Raw genomic sequence first — 18171 nt, forward strand, 5'->3', positions numbered from 1 at the left:
GTAACAGAATCATTGTTTCATAACACATGAAAAAATTAAAATGTTGTTTTATTGATAAAAAGAGTTACAATGTCTTAACAAAAAAAGAAGTATAACAAAATTAACTAGTCTTGCATCTTTTATTGTCACTAAGGCCCAAGTTCACCTATGTGTATCTTGATCAATCCTATGCATCATCCTGAAACACATGTGAAAATAGGTACGTCAACATAAAAATGCCGGCGAGTACATAAGTTTTATTGATTTAGGATTCATGACTTATGAGTTTAGAAAAAGTTGTTTAACAAAAATCAGTCATGATCCTTGTAAAATGTTTTGTTTTATAAATCATTTGAAAAGCGATGATAGATATGTATAGTTAAAAGAATGATTGAAAGGTTAAATGAATAACCAAGTAAAATGAATTTGTATAAAACAAACTGTTTTGTAAAACAATATCTTGTGAAAAATATGTTATTTGTGTAAAAATGTGTAAATCCAAATTGAATGATTTAAATAACGCTAGGACATGTAATATAATACAAGCACTTATATAGAGGAAGTACCAGCGGCGTATCCACCATGCTTGTATCACATTACACACGTCTCGTTACTTAAATCACTTACTCAAACAAACCACCAATGTAAATTGCCCATGTTTAAACCAATTGTCAAATGTCATTGTGAAAACCATGTCAAAATGTCGATGTCAAATGTCAATCATGTAATGTGTAAACAAAATGGCATGTATGGCAAGTGAAATATGTATCAACTAAACCATAGGTAAAAATGCACAAAAGAATGTATTGAAATAAAACGTTGTTTAAATCAATGTTATGTTTTGTGGAAATGCATGCTATACTTAATACAAACATTTATGCGGTATTGTGAAAATGCATACATCCAAGCCTTGAGACAGCAGGATAACCTTAGAGTAAAAGTTATCAAAATAAATGTTTTCGGATTCGGTCATTCCATCCATCCAAACAAACCTAGGATTTTAGGAACGGGATTTGTCAAGTCCTATGGTACCACTACCTACTACCGAGTGGCGTGATCAATGTTAATGAATGTATATTGTCCCATTTAAACAAACCAAATGTCATACCAAAATGTAAGCATGTGATGTGATGTAAAACAATGTTCTAGTATGATGAACATACATAGCATAAAAAGGTAACGTAAATGAAATGTACTAAGTGTGTTCTAAGCGAACATACATAGCATAAAATGTCATGTAAAAGGATGCACTAACTATGCACACAATGTACATACATAGCAAAAACATAATGAAATCGTGTACTAACAGTGTACTAATGAACATAGCAAGTATATGATATGAAAACATGGAAAGCATGAAAGTATCAAGTAGGCACATGTGTTTCACCCCAAAACGTTTGAAAAAAGTAAAAGAGGGCTCTATGTACTCACTTGAGGGTGCGTAGAAGTCTTGAACAACAACCAAGCAAAGCTAGAGGGATCACGGAATCAAACGACACCCTATATAGATAACTACATAAATAACCGGACCTAAATCGGGAGATTGGATAGTATGAGGTTTCGTAAACCAAATGAGTTTTGGAACTCATATGATATGTTTTAACAAAGCCCATATACTAAAATGAAACCTAACCTAAGTGCTTATGACCCATTACGACCCGTTTAGGTAGCTTATGTTACTTTAACGCGTCGTTCGCGTAAAACGTGTTTGGAACGCCTAACTAGCCCTATGACAAGTGAAATATGCCTTAACTTTTTTAATATTGTTTTTAAATCAGTTTAGATGTCAAAAGTTACGTTACATAGGCTTAAAATGAATTTTGGCGACAAAAGGGTATTTTGGTAATTTTCCTAAGGCATAGAAACTACTTATCATACAACTACTTAAACGACGTGACCATAAGGTATAACCTCGGAAGGTTATTCCCTATACAACCATGGTCACCTAAAGTGTTTGGTCGCATCCTAAAGATCGACCAAATGGGTCGGGTTCGAAAGCATAAGTGATTGTTTAGATCACTTACCTTTACCACCCTAAATAAGCACAAATCTAAAAGCGACGAGCTAAACATGCTAGAACATGTTTAGTTAAGTTAGAAAATAGGTTTAGTACTAAAACAAACGGTTTTAATAACCTAGAGTAGTTCGGTCAAAATACGCGAGAAAACGTATTTTGGCCGAAACTACGACTCGTCACTGAGCCTAGATAACGTGGTTGTCAGTAGGTATAGTCACTGGGGACTATAACCGTCATGATTACGCTCACGTTACGAAGTTCAAACGAACTTTGCGTTAACCATAAACTGGTCAACGCAGAAAGCCTTCTGATCAGCAAATAAGTTTGAAAAATGACAGTTGCAGTCCCTATTGGTGTTTAAAGCCATTTCTAACATGTTTAAGGCCCATTACGCCAACTTTAAGGCCCTAAAATGATGCTTAAACATTGTGGACATAAAAAATGCTCAAAAATATGCCGGATGTCGGTTCGTTTGGTCGTATGATCGCGATGTTCGCTTAATTACGACGGAATGCGCATAAGCGCGAAAACCGATCCAAATTGCGCGACGAATGGATTTTTGACAAGCCAATCCCTAAAACATAATATTTTAATGATTACATAAATTTTTGGATGTCCGAATGTATTCAGAACGTAATTTATGCGCGAAAATGCAAACTTATGCACTCTTTGACGCTTTTAGTCCCTGAATGACGAAAAAGTTTATTTTAGCACACCGAATACCTCAAAGCCTATTTCTAAGCTATGTAAAGGATATTTAGGGTATGTTTAACTTATGGTCAAGTTCTGGAATGTCCGTTATAGTATAAATTGACATACTTTTGTAGTTTGTCAATTTTAGTCCCTGTAAGCGAATTAACTTGATTTCGGCACACCAAGCCTTCCAAAAATTATTTCTAAGTTGTGTAAAGGTTATTTGAGGTATATTAAGCCTATGTCACTATTCCGGAGTGTTTGTCGCATTAAACTGGTTATATTTACCCATATGTGCGCGACTGCGCGTATAACCTTCCAGAAAGTGATTTAGAGCCCGAAATCAAACAAGAATTGATATGTGCAAATGATACACATATTTATACAAATCCCAACTATGAAACACAATATTTCATTGGTTTGGTATTTGTTTGATGGTTGAAGTGACACAGGTGTCACCGTCTCCCCTACTTTAGGAAATTTCGTCCCGAAATTTATTTAGAGGAAACTTGTGAGAGTTTGGAACATGAGGTTGAAAAGATCAAACAACACTAGTTAGAGTCCTGAACTTTTAGTAGCTTTGAATAACACCATGCTTGCAATGTGAGAGGGAGACTTATATACAAGTATATAAAGTGTTATTTGTGCGTCCACCGTACCTCCATTACATTGTTCACATTTTGTTATTGTCATCACTATCGGTTCTTACACATAATAATTTTTACTAGGTTTCTGTGCACTGAATTCCATAATTATGTACGCGTCCATAATTACGTAATTCCTTGCATAGTTCGCGCAGTGCATTTTATAACATGTAGGAGAAACCAAATGAACAAACCTGTGATGAGTGTGACTAGATCATACTGGGGTCCTTTTTAATTGAGTCAATAAATGATCTCTAGACTGCCAAGGAGTCTTTTCAGATTATATCATCACATGTCATTCTTAACCAGATTCTGAATCAATCTTTTGACTAGACCACTCAAAGGGTCTCTTTTGAATCATGGAATGGTACTATATAATCCAAGGGTCTTGACTACCGTGTAGAAGCCCAATAAGGATTTAAGATAGTACCTTTTTGAATATCCTACTACGAATCCCTCATATGAAGAGATGAAAGTTTCTACGAGGATTTGGATAACGAATATCCAGAGTATAAAAACACAAAAATGCATAAAAGAAAACGCAAAATGCATAGACACATAATCACACAATTGTTTATTTTAAATTTGTCATCATTTTGTTAATTGTGCACAAGTATTTAAAGCACACTAGGAATCCATTCTGTGGATTTCATTTGGTATTTTAAACGTTATCAAGAATCTAACTATGAAGATAGAAAGATCTTAAAGAGGAAATTCGATTTCGATTGTATGGAACCAAAATATTCAAATTAAGGTACACAAGGAATCCAATTAAGGAATCTGATTTGAATGACAATTATCCACTAGGATCTAATTGTGAAGATAAAAAGATCCCATATGGATTTTGGGAATTGAAGATGTTTTGAAACCTTGCACTGGATGTGCTTAAGTCAAAACATGAAATAAAAATGTTTATGAAGTTGAGATTCTAGATATGCCAAGGTAACATATGAAGCGGAATTTGAAGGTTAAGTCAATGTATGAGGAAAATACTTTGAAAACTATGCATGGGGTTCTAAAATGTGTTCAATGTTTTTGGAAACCTTATATATAATACTTTTGAAATCATAAAGTAGATAAAGTAGGTGTATTAGGTAGGTAAAAAAAATGTTCTAAAATCATGCAAGATGAGTTTTGAAATTATGTATAAGGTTTTTGAAAACATGTATGATGCTTTTGAAATCATGCACTTGATATAAGTAATTATACTGTATTAATAACATTTTGAAACCATGAAGGTCGTTTTTGAAAACATAGACTATGTTTTTTTTGTTTGAAATCATGGAGGTTGTTTTTGGAAAATATAAACAATGTTTTTGAAATCATGCAAATGATATGTTAAGTAAATACACTATATTAAAAACGTTTTTGAACTATATATAAAATGTTTTTGAAAGCATGAAGGTTGTTTTGAAAACTTATGTTATGCATGTTGAAAGAAATCAGAACGTATTGGGTATGAGATCTGAAAATACCCTTAGTTATCTAACTAGGGATTCAAAGGTATAGATGTGCAAAAGCACGATTACTCATAACGTCACTTTATTTCATGTACTTCATTTCTTAGAATGAAACGAGTACTTAAAATTTTTGAGAAAATCATTAGCGTTCACTTGAAAGGGAGAATCACAAGAGTAGTTTGTAAAAAGCATAGTTCCTTGATGTATGTATCATAGGGAAATGCCATATACACATGTAACTACATTTATATATCAGAATTGCGAACAACGACTTTTATTTATGAACAACATAGATTGTTTCACAACACAAGAAAACAAAAGAAACAAAGGCATAAGACGGCAACATCTTTTGCTCGGCCAAATGCTTATCCAAGGCTTGGATTCGCATTGACAATCTTCGGGCAAGCCCTCTGGAAATGGTCCATCTCACCACAGTTGTAGCAAGTACCAGACGGGAAACAAGCTTGAGTAGGGTTGACTTGGAGTTGGGTAGCAGCAAGGTTTGCAACAACTTTGTTTTGGATAGCAAAGCGGCATATGTTAATCAAATGTCCCAACTGTCCACAATAGGTACATTTGGAGCAGGGTATGAGGTTTAAATGATGACGGTTGCATCGCTTGCACCATGGGGCAGCTCCCAAGTACGGCTTCCTAGCTGGTGGTGTCACTACCTGGCTGGGTCCCGCTTGATTGGGTGTAACTGCTGCGGGTTTCTTTGAAGCCTTATGCTTTCTTGATTTTGGTGCAGGCCTGGCTTCTACTTCCTTCGGTGACTCTTGAGTAGCTCCATTTTTGAGACGAGACATGGCAATGCCTAGATCCACAGACTTCAGAATCACTTCGCCTATTTGCTAGGCAAATTTGGCTGTTTGCTCAGACAATTAACCGTTGTTGAGATGAAGAGACATTCTAGAAGGAAATGAAAGATATAGGAAGAAACAAGTGAAAGGTTATCGGGTGATCAAAACAAAATGGCAATGCATAGAAATTGCGATCATTTGTTTGTTACCTAAGGCAAACAAATGAGACATTGGCTAATCAAAGTAAACGGGTCATATTAATGTATCACTGAAGACATGCTCGCCTATAAGTGAACACTCACCCCAAGAGTTTCCAGGTAAGAGTGACTGGTTCGATACTGCGGTTTTGTACCAACACTCTAGCCTTAGATAGAAAACTCAGAGTACAGGCAATCACCCTTCCAGTTTGCACGTGTTCACATCAAAAGACCCAAACTTTGACGAGATTTGAAAACTTAGAGGGTTCAAAACCTAGTAATCAATCATCCTAGAACAGATGATTAGTTTTCAAAGCGGTTTTGAAATTTGTGTTCTTGTTGTGGTTGTCGCCTAAGGATAGGTGACGGTATTGTTTTATGACTAAACGCAAGTAAACTCGCGTTAGGGTCCTAGGAAAGTTATAGACTAGGTCAAAGCATTACTAATAACCTAATTCCCTATAAGCATGAGCTCTTCCAACTTTTCTGTCACACCCCGACCACGTAAAACAACAAAACGTGGCGGAATCGTCGGGGAGTGTTGTAACAGAATCATTGTTTCATAACACATGGAAAAATTAAAATGTTGTTTTATTGATAAAAAGAGTTACAATGTCTTAACAAACAAAGAAGTATAACAAAATTAACTAGTCTTGCATCTTTTATTGTCACTAAGACCCAAGTTCGCCTATGTGTATCTTGATCAATCCTATGCATCATCTCCTGAAACACATGTGAAAATAGGTACGTCAGCATAAAAATGCCGGCAAGTACATGAGTTTAGAAAAAGTTGTTTAACAAAAATCAGTCATGATCCTTGTAAAATGTTTTGTTTTATAAATCGTTTGAAAAGCGATGATAGATCTGTATAGTTAAAAGAATGATTGTAAGGTTAAATGAATAACCAAGTAAAATGAATTTGTATAAAACAAACTGTTTTGTAAAACAATGTCTTGTGAAAAATATGTCATTTGTGTAAAAATGTGTAAATCCAAATTGAATGATTTAAATAACGCTACGACATGTAATATAATACAAGCACTTATATAAAGGAAGTACCAGCGGCGTATCCACCATGCTTGTATCACATTACACACGTCTCGTTACTTAAGTCACTTACCCAAACAAACCATCAATGTAAATTTCCCATGTCTAAACCAATTGTCAAATGTCATTGTGAAAACCATGTGATAATGTCTATGTCAAATGTCAATCATGTAATGTGTAAACAAAATGTCATGTATGGCAAGTGAAATATGTATCAACTAAACCATAGGTAAAAATGCACAAAAGAATGTATTGAAGTAAAACGTGGTTTAAATCAATGTTATGTTTTGTGGAAATGCATGCTATACTTACAAAGGGTCCCTGCAAGATTGATTTTCCAAGTATTCTGAGGTATGAGGTGATGAAACACCCCAACTTAGAGAAATCTCAGAAATCAAGTAGGTTTTGCAAGTGAATAGGATGGGGTATATATAGGCATGGCACAACCGTTAAGATCGTTCGTTGAGAAACGTGCTTCGATCTAGGCCGTACACATGGGCCCCTTGTTTTGCAAAAGCATTAGAACCCATAGATTCAGCCCATGGTTTAAAAATACCATTTGCAAGTGGTTTTGGAGTGCATAACAGCTGTTGACAGCTGTTAAAACTGTTTTTGCAAGTTTGACACTCTCTCGCAGACCGCGTAAGGTTTTAAGGGGGCTTACGCGGGCCGCCTGAGCCTTCTGATCAGCAAATAAGTTTGAAAAATGACAGTTTCAGTCCCTGTTGGTGTTTAAAGCCATTTCTAACATGTTTAAGGCCCGTTAAGCCAAATTTAAGGCCCTAAAATGATTATTAAACATTGTGTACATGAAACATGCTCAAAAATATGCCGGATGTCGGTTCGTTTGGTCGTATGATCGCGATGTTCGCTTAATTACCACGGAATGCGCATAAGCGCGAAAAACGATCCAAATTGCGCGACGAATGGATTTTTGACAAGCCAATCCCTAAAACATAATATTTTATTGGTTACATAAATTTTTGGATGTCCGAATGTATTCAGAACGTAAGTTATGCGTGAAAATGCAAACTTATGCACTTTTTGACGCTTTTAGTCCCTGAATGACCAAAAAGTTTATTTTAGCACACCGAATACCTCAAAGCCTATTTCTAAGCTATGTAAAGGATATTTAGCATATGTTTAACTTATGGTCATGTTCCGGAATGTTCGTTACAGTATAAATTGATATGCTTTCGCAGTTTGTCAATTTTAGTCCCTGTAAGCGAATTAACTTAATTTCGGCACACCAAACCTTCCAAAACTTATTTCTAAGTTGTGTAAAGGTTATTTGAGGTATGTTAAGCCTATGTCACTATTCCGGAGTGTTTGTTGCATTAAACTAGTTATATTTACGCATCAGTGCGCGTATAACCTTCTAGAAAGCGATTTAGAGCCTGAAATCGAACAAGAATTGATATGTGCAAATGATACACATATTTATACAAATCCCAAGTATGAAACACAATATTTCATTGGTTTGGTATTTGTTTGATGGTTGAAGTGACACAGGTGTCACATTTGACTCGGCTATCGGGATCGTAGTCTGGTACAATCATCTGCAATCCTCAAACATTTATAAGTAAAACATTTTGATCATCCAATTGTCTAGGAATTGTAACCTGGATCAATTAAACTTTCTAAATCAAGATTCTGGCTTTAAGATATAATAATATGAATATATCCAAAAATACTTGATTCACTCCCCCTATCAATAATCTTTATGGATTTGGCAGTTTCAGCGAATAGGATCGGAAACTGGCTCTTTAACAATAGATTTTAACAATTTAAGCATCCAAATCCCTCACAAATAATCATTCGTGTCCAAATTAATGACGTTGGAGATATCACAACCTGTTTTTTATTTTTGATTTAAAAGCTCAAGTGTCAATTTATTTTTGAAACTCAGCACTCAGACATCGGTTGTCGAAAATAAAGCAGAAATCAAAATCTTTTTGTATTTTTCTAAAATGTAAAGCAATAAAGAAATATTTACAAACATATTTACAGACAATATTTTTGTTTCAGTTCGTGTCAGAGGATCATATCAGTTTATGACAAATCACTAGTACCATTGAGCTTTCAACACTTTAAGTTCTAAAGGATTCCCTTAGATTGTCAGTTTACTAATCCACTTAAATTTTCACACAAAATTCAATTGATTCGAGATATGAGATTAGTGTTTTAAGAACTTAAACATATTCGCGTGTCCCACCTAAGAATATACTCCCGTATCAAAATTCCCTAGATTCAGTCTTACAGGTGAGTATACCAATTTGATATCTATATCTGGGTTAGTGCGAGACCTTGAGAGCTCAGGTATGAACTTCCGTTCAGTCAAAGAGATGAAGGCTCGACTTTACGTGTATTCCCTTTAGGGAATCTTTTATGTAGAGGGTAAGCTTTTAAAGCATATAAAGTATTAAACGAGGTCTAGGCCATTGCTTCCGTAAAATCAGTAGACCAGGCATAATACCCCAGATATCAAACATTATAAAGACCTAGTATCGCAGAATCAGGCAATCTCTCAAACAAGATTTCGGGGGTTACTCATATATCCGAGAGATGTTCCCCATGAGATAAGTAAAGTATTGATATTTAGGTTTATATCTCGAATACAATCTACTAAGCGTGTAAAAACCTACTGGCATATCATCAGTGAGATCGTTTATCACATTAAAACATTCCATTTCTTTAGCGTACTGTGATTGTCTACTGATGTACTATCATTTCCTCCTTTTACACAAAAACTCTTTTTCATTTTCTCATGTTTTTGGCTTTTCAAATTTTCTAATGTTTTTGTGTTTTCAAAATTTTTACTCCCCCTAAAATCCAAAACATTTAAAGAAAATTTGACAAACCGACACAGATAGCTTTGTCTCGCCATCCATTTTCTGCTTCTCATGCACTGATTGTGCAGAAAATATAATGTACCCCTATGATTTACAACATAATGATTTTTTTACAGCTTGAAAACCATTTTTCAATCTTGTGAAATTAATCATGTTTGTTCAGCCGTGAGGGTTTCGGCATATTCACTCAACATATTTTTTTTAATTTTTTGAATTTTTGAAAAAAATCTAAAAACAAACATATTTTTGGTTTATTCAATTTTTTTACAAAATAAAAAAAAATTTGGTTTTTTTAAATTTTTCAATTTTTAGGGTTTATGAAATATTGTTTATTTATGTACAGAAACACAAACTCCCTGTTTAACCATCGCAGGGATGAACAGCCTTCTCTTCTCATGCCAGGCTGCTTCCTCTGTTGATTTTGTCACACCCCCAAAATCCACCTGCGGAGTATCACCGCTTGGGAGCGTGACTGACCAGGATCAAGCCACCAATCATATCGAACATGTAATTAATGTCATGTATAATAAATATAAACCAATTATTCAATACGATTGATGTCCCAACAAAACATAATTTAAGTAGCGGAAGCGTAATAATGATATCCAATGTATGTAAATAGTTCAAGTGTTGTAAGTATAACATAACATCCATGATCCAATCTCCACAACGACCTGCTCCTCCCTGTGCAAGCTCCATGTATCTAACGACCTGCAAGGCATGTAACAGAGGATCAACAAACTAGTTGAGCGAGTTCACAGTTAACAGTTCTGTAATAGTATAGTGTGAGTAGTAGTATGTTCGTTCGTTATGTCGTGTATCGTAATAGTTTCCATCGCGGCCTCCCAGGCAGGTATGCGAAGATATTAGGGGGATGTTCATCCCGTATATTCTAGACTAGGTTTACTTGTATCGCGGCCTACCAGGCAGGTGTGCGAAGAATAGTTAATTACAGTTCGCGGCCTTCCAAAGGCAGGTGTGCGAAGTCAGTCATAATATCGCGGCCAACCCTTGGCAGGTGTGCAAAGATCAGTTCAATAAGTGTTACTAGTCTAGTCGTAGTTCTAACAGTGGAGTATGTACCATAGCTCATCAAATCACATCACTACGTTCCATTATAGACAAGTACCAGTAAATAATCAAATCCCGTTCCCACCCTGGGAACCCCATGCCTTGGCTGTGTGAACTCACCTTGGTTTGCTCGGTATGTTATTGCTTCTAGGGTTTATAAATCTCTAAGTCCGTAACACACGACCTAGGATGCGTTGCACATGATACGATGTAAGTGTTTGCATCAAATTAGGGTTTACACATCTTTGATATCCAAGCGATTGTGTTGTGTGTGTTTATTGTGTACATGATGATATCACATAGAATGTTCACGCACGTAGAATCATATAGTTGCATTCAATATCATACGATCATTCACGTAGAACCATACATCATGTAAGCATGCAATCCTATTCCCGTAATTCACGCGTAGCGTCCCTGATTTCACGGTTTAATCTTACATGTATAATAATCTAATGGTCACCGTTAACATACCTATCATATTAACATCGTTATTAAACCTTACAAGTTTAACGTAGTCAGGGATTTACAAATTGTCATGCACAGCTTAACAGGTTAACATTATGTAACATGCAATTCATTGATTCAAAGTGAACATCAAACAATATCAGGCAGAGCCTTGCCATTCTAAAACTCAGACAAGTGTGGGGGGGGGGGGGCTTCCCCTGTTAAAAGTCGGACAGAACAAGTCATGGTTTAAAACTCAGACAACATAACCTCAACATTTTCGGACCATGTGAGCTTTAAAAAGTCGGACCTACAGGAGAGGAGTTAAACTCGGACCCTTGATGTTTTTAAAAGTCGGACATGGTTTAATATCATTAAACTCGGACCTTGTGATATTATACTAAACTCGGACATATATCCATTCACTAAGCTCGGTCCACATATCCTTTCAACAAACTCGGACAGGGTGTGGGGGGGGCTTGAAACTCGGACATGTGGCCACCCCATAAACTCGGACCATTATGCTTTAATTAAACTCAGACCCTATGATTCCCTTTTAAGTTCGGACCATCATGCTTTATTTAAACTCGGACAAGGTGATCCTCACATTAAACTCGGACATGGTGATCATCACATTAAACTCGGTCATGGTGTGATCATTAAACTCGGGCATCTTAATCCTTTGAACAAGGTCAGACATGTTCCACTCAATAAACTCGGACTGGATGGCATTATATTAAACTCAGGCAATATATTAACATAAACTCAGATCATGCATGCTTGATTACAAAACTCAGACAATAATCACTAACAAATTCGGGTAGCATTTCATGGATTAAACTCAGACTACAAGTAATGAAGATTGTAACAGTTACGTTCCATTTTCATACGATTCTGGACAAACCCTAACTTCATACACAATGACAGCAGAACATAACAATTCACCAAATGCTAATCAACAACAACAATTATCACAATGATAACCTATCCAGCAAGTATCTAATCATGTCATAATCTTAACTATTCAAGATCAAATCACAGACTATCACATGAGAAACTAGGGTTTTCCATGAACACATAATCAAGAAAACAATAATCATTTGATAGAATCAATAAATCAATAAACAATAATCATTTACCTTGTGTTGATCCTAGAGAGGAATCAAACTTGTGATGTCTTGCCAATGATTTGGTGATGATGATTGTTAGAGAAAGTGAATGTACGTGCTTTGGTTTTTGTGAAAGTGATTAGTGAAATGAGATTAGGGTTAAGTATGACTAGAATTTCACTAATTGTCCTCTACATCCTCAAGTATTATATTTTACAATAGTACACCATCTCATAACAATTTCATAATTTTACCACCAAGTTCATATATTTACCAATTTCACAATTAACAACCAACTATGCACAATCAAACAGTCACAACATATATAATTCCATGGCCATCAGTTGTGCAAATACATGAACGTGCAATAAATGCGAAATAGAATCTTGGAAATTTGAGTTGTCACATTATCCCCGACTTAAAAGAAATTTCGTCCCGAAATTTGGTACGCACTCACTGAGGAAGCTAGGTAAGTTATATCGTTCACTGGTTTTCCTGGGGTGTCACATCATCCCCCCGTTGATTTGGAATTTCGTCCCGAAATTCAGTAGTAGTAGCTTCAGCCTCAGTAGTGGATGCATTGGTTTCGAATAATTGGGGGTACTTTTCTGTCATCTGGTCTTCGCGTTCCCAGGTGTACTCTGGGCCACGTCGGGAGTTCCAACGAACTCGAACAAGAGGGATTCTCTTGTGTTTGAGGACCTTAACATCCCAGTCCGTGATTTCAACTGGTTCCTCGACGAACTGCAACCGCTCGTCGATAGTGAGTTCCTTAAAAGGAATTATAAGGGTCTCATCTGACAGGCACTTCTTCAGATTCGACACGTGAAATACATTGTGAACTGCACCGAGTTCAGCTGGTAGGTTCAGTCTGTAGGCTACTGGGCCTATTCTTTCAGTGATTTCGAACGGTCCAACATACCGTGGATTGAATTTGCCTCGTTTACCAAATCGAACCACACCCTTCCAGGGTGAGACTTTAAGTAATACCCGGTCCCCGACCTGAAATTCCAGTGGCTTCTTACGCTTATCCGCGTAGGCTTTCTGACGGTCGCGTGCTGCCGCCATGCGTTGTCGTATCTGTGCAATTCGTTCAGTAGCGTCAACTACCATTTCTGGGCCTGAAATCTAACTATCCCCCACCTCTGCCCAACCGAGAAGTGACCGGCATTTACGTCCGTACAATGCCTCGAATGGAGCGGCTTGTATGCTGGTGTGGTAACTATTATTATACGAGAACTCCACCAAAGGGAGATGCTTTTCCCAGCCGTTGCCGAAATCGATAACACATGCCGAAGCATGTCTTCGAGAGTTTGTATTGTGCGCTCAGACTGCCCATCCGTCTGAGGATGATATGCTGTGCTCATGTCTAAACGAGAGCCAAATGCTTTGTGCATCGCTTGCCATAGCTCTGACGTGAATCATGCATCCCGATCCGAAATGATAGAGGTTGGCACTCCGTGCCTCGAAACAACTTCTTTCAAGTAAATGTATGCTAAGGTAGAAAACTTATCCGTTTCTTTGATTGCCAAGAAGTGAGCAGACTTTGTGAGTCGATCAACGATCACCCAAATAGTGTCATTCCCGCGCTGGGATCTAGGTAGGCCAGTAACAAAATCCATGGAAATTTGCTCCCATTTCCATTGTGGTATCTCGGGTTGTTGAAGTAGGCCTGATGGTTTCTGATACTCGATTTTAACCCTTGCACAAGTCAAACACTTGCCGACGTAAGTTGCGATAAGAGCTTTGATGTTTGGCCACCAGTAAGTTGTTCTGATATCGTGGTACATCTTATCCGACCCTGGATGTACCGAGTAGCGAGACTTGTGCGCTTCATCCATCACAAGTTCGCGTAAACCTCCATAAAGTGGGACCCAAATACGCCCCGTTACATAGTAGGCGTCGTCTTCCTTTTGTTCCATTTGTTGCCTTGAACCGTGTAAGGCTTCAGCCATTACGTTTTCGGGTTTCAATGCTTCTATCTGAGCAGCTCGTATCTGTGCAGGAAGACTTGACTGAATTGTAAGCTGTAGCGCTCGCACGCGCTTAGGTAGAGTGTCCTTTCGACTGAGGGCGTCGGCCACACCATTGGCCTGGCCTGGATAAAACTTGATGGCCCATTCGTAGTCGTTCAGAAGTTCAACCCATCTCCGTTGACGCGTGTTCAAATTCTTCTGCTTAAGGGTATGTTCGAGACTCCTGTGATCGGTGTAAATTGTGCACCTGGTACCGTACAGGTAGTGTCGCCATATCTTAAGCGCGAAAACAACAGCTCCCAGCTCTAAATCGTGCGTCGTGTAGTTTCGTTCATGTACCTTGAGTTGACGAGAGGCATAGGCAATAACTTTATCCCGCTGCATCAATACACAACCAAGCCCCTGTATCGATGCGCCACAATAACCACGAAGTCATCCGTGCCCTCTGGCAATGAGAGTATAGGTGCGCTGCATAGTCTCTCCTTCAAATACTGAAAAGCGATTTCCTGGGAATCACCCCAACGGTATGTGACACCTTTCTGTGTCAGCATAGTAAGCGGCTGCGCGATCTTGGAGAAGTCTTTGATAAATCGCCTGTAGTAACCCGCCAAACCCAAGAATTGGCGTATTTCAGTCGGTGTACGCGGTGCAGGCCAGTTTCTGATCGAATCAACCTTGGATGGATCGACATGAATCCCATCCTTGTTCACCACATGGCCTAAGAAGTGGACATCACGAAGCCAGAAGTCGCATTTTGAAAACTTGGCGTACAGTTGCTCCTTTCGAAGAAGTTCCAAAATAAGTCACAAATGCTGCTCGTGCTCCTCCTGACTCTTGGAGTAGATCAGAATGTCGTCGATGACGAATTTGTCCAGGTAGGGTTTGCACACCCTGTTCGTAAGGTCCATAAATACGGCAGGTGCGTTCAATAATATCAAACCATCCATCACATCAAACATAAAATATAGAAGGTAAAATAATTCATAAAACCCAACACGATTAACGTTCAAACCAAACTTTGTTTGAGTAGCGGAAACATAATACTGAAAACCCAAAATAAGTTATAAGTTCAAATATCGTTCATTGCGTCTCCTCGTCCTAACACGAAAGCTTGACCTCTTGCCTCATTGCCATTGTTGTTGTTGTTTCCCCTGTTGTTGTTCCCGTTGTCCTGGTTATTGTTGTGGTTCTGATTCTGGTTCAACTGAGGACAATCGCGTTTGTAATGACCTTCTGCCCCACACTGGAAACATCCCCGGTTTCCACGCTGTGGTTGCTGCTGCTGGTTCTGTGGAGCTGGTGGTGGGAGTTGCTGGTTCTGATTTGCTGGTCGAGAGCTTCTACAATCCTTCGCCTCATGACCCATCTTGAGGCATCTTTGACATTGTTCCCTGCGACATCTTCCGCTGTGGTGTCGGTTGCACTTATTACACAGTGGGTGAATTCCCCGATATCCACCCTGCCCCTGACTGCCAGATGATTGCTGAGTCGAATTCTGGTAGTCATTTGTCTTGCGCTGCTGAGACTGAACAGTAACCGATCCCTTGCTGGAATCCCCCTCCCCTTTCCTCTTGTTGTCACTGGGAGTAGCAGAAGTGGTGACAGCAGCAGTGGTAGCCTTGTCACGCTTTGGCAGTCTGTTCTGATCCACTGCCTGATCTGTAATACGGTGAGCGAGGCGCTGAATAGCCTGAATGTTGTCAAGATTGGCCGATGTCACATGGCTCTGGATCTCTGGCGCCAATCCCTTGAGATACATCTCAATGCGCTTGTACGGAGGGTCTACCATAGTTGGACACAACACGGCCAGCTCGTTTGACCGTTTAGTATACGCTTCGATCTCAGATCCAACCATTTTCAAATTGTACAGCTCGTCTTCCAACTTGTGAATATCTTCACGTGTGCAATACTCTCTCTTGATAAGTTCCTTAAAGTCGTTCCAGGGTGTGGCGTTAGCAGCTGCCAACCCCAGAATTTGCACCTGAGCGTTCCACCAGGTTAGCGCGATTCCTTCCAAGGTGCCAGTTGCATACTTGACCTTGCGAGCCTCAGGGCACTCGCACATTTCGAATACTGACTCTAGCTTTTCAAACCAATGGAGGAGTCCCACTACCCCCTCGGTGCCACTGAAAGAATTTGGACGACAGTCCATGAAGTTCTTGAAAGTGCAGACAGGCTGCTGCGCGTGTTGACCTGCTTGAGCTGCTGCAACTGCCGCAGCAACTTGAGCTTGAACGAAAGCCTCTAGCTGGGCTTGTGTCATGCTAATTCTTCCAGACATGATCTTCATAGTAAAAGTAATGTAAGTGAGAGTGGTTCGCGAGTAGGGCGATGACAGAAAAGTGTAAGCACGTAGGTGTTCTCAAGCAATAACAAGTAGTGAGCAAGGTAATGTAAGCATACTACGAGCAAAGTTCTATGCAGTTCTAGCAAGCAGGTAATAAACATAAACCTTATTACCTAGGATGTCGAGTCTTGCACGTGGAGCGAAGCGTCGTTGTGGATCGTTGAGAGCACTGTTCTGGTTATAGTCTGGTTTTAATAAAAACGTTTTCCCATATTAAAACCAAGTTCTCTATAACCAATGGCTCTGATACCAATCTGTCACACTCCCAAACTCCACCTGCGGAGTATCACCGCTTGGGAGCGTGACTGACCAGGATCAAGCCACCAATCATATCGAACATGTAGTTAATGTCATGTATAATAAATATAAACCAATTATTCAATACGATTGATGTCCCAACAAAACATAATTTAAGTAGCGGAAGCGTAATAATGATATCCAATGTATGTAAATAGTTCAAGTGTTGTAAGTATAACATAACATCCACGATCCAATCTCCACAACGACCTGCTCCTCCCTGTGCAAGCTCCATGTATCTAACGACCTGCAAGGCATGTAACAGAGGATCAACAAACTAGTTGAGCGAGTTCACAGTTAACAGTTCTGTAATAGTATAGTGTGAGTAGTAGTATGTTCGTTCGTTATGTCGTGTATCGTAATAGTTTCCATCGCGGCCTCCCAGGCAGGTATGCGAAGATATTAGGGGGATGTTCATCCCGTATATTCTAGACTAGGTTTACTTGTATCGCGGCCTACCAGGCAGGTGTGCGAAGAATAGTAACTTACAGTTCGCGGCCTTCCAAAGGCAGGTGTGCGAAGTCAGTCATAATATCGCGGCCAACCCTTGGCAGGTGTGCGAAGATCAGTTCAATAAGTGTTACTAGTCTAGTCGTAGTTCTAACAGTGGAGTATGTACCATAGCTCATCAAATCACATCACTACGTTCCATTATAGACAAGTACCAGTAAATAATCAAATCCCGTTCCCACCCTGGGAACCCCATGCCTTGGCTTTGTGAACTCACCTTGGTTTGCTCGGTATGTTATTGCTTCTAGGGTTTATAAATCTCTAAGTCCGTAACACACGACCTAGGATGCGTTGCACATGATACGATGTAAGTGTTTGCATCAAATTAGGGTTTACACATCTTTGATATCCAAGCGATTGTGTTGTGTGTGTTTATTGTGTACATGATGATATCACATAGAATGTTCACGCACGTAGAATCATATAGTTGCATTCAATATCATACGATCATTCACGTAGAATCATACATCATGTAAGCATGCAATCCTATTCCCGTAATTCACGCGTAGCGTCCCTGATTTCACGGTTTAATCTTACATGTATAATAATCTAATGGTCACCGTTAACATACCTATCATATTAACATCGTTATTAAACCTTACAAGTTTAACGTAGTCAGGGATTTACAAATTGTCATGCACAGCTTAAGAGGTTAACATTATGTAACATGCAATTCATTGATTCAAAGTGAACATCAAACAATATCATGCAGAGCCTTGCCATTC

The sequence above is a fragment of the Helianthus annuus genome, chromosome 9, assembly GCF_002127325.2.
Source record: "Helianthus annuus cultivar XRQ/B chromosome 9, HanXRQr2.0-SUNRISE, whole genome shotgun sequence".
Classification (NCBI taxonomy): Eukaryota; Viridiplantae; Streptophyta; class Magnoliopsida; order Asterales; family Asteraceae; genus Helianthus; species Helianthus annuus.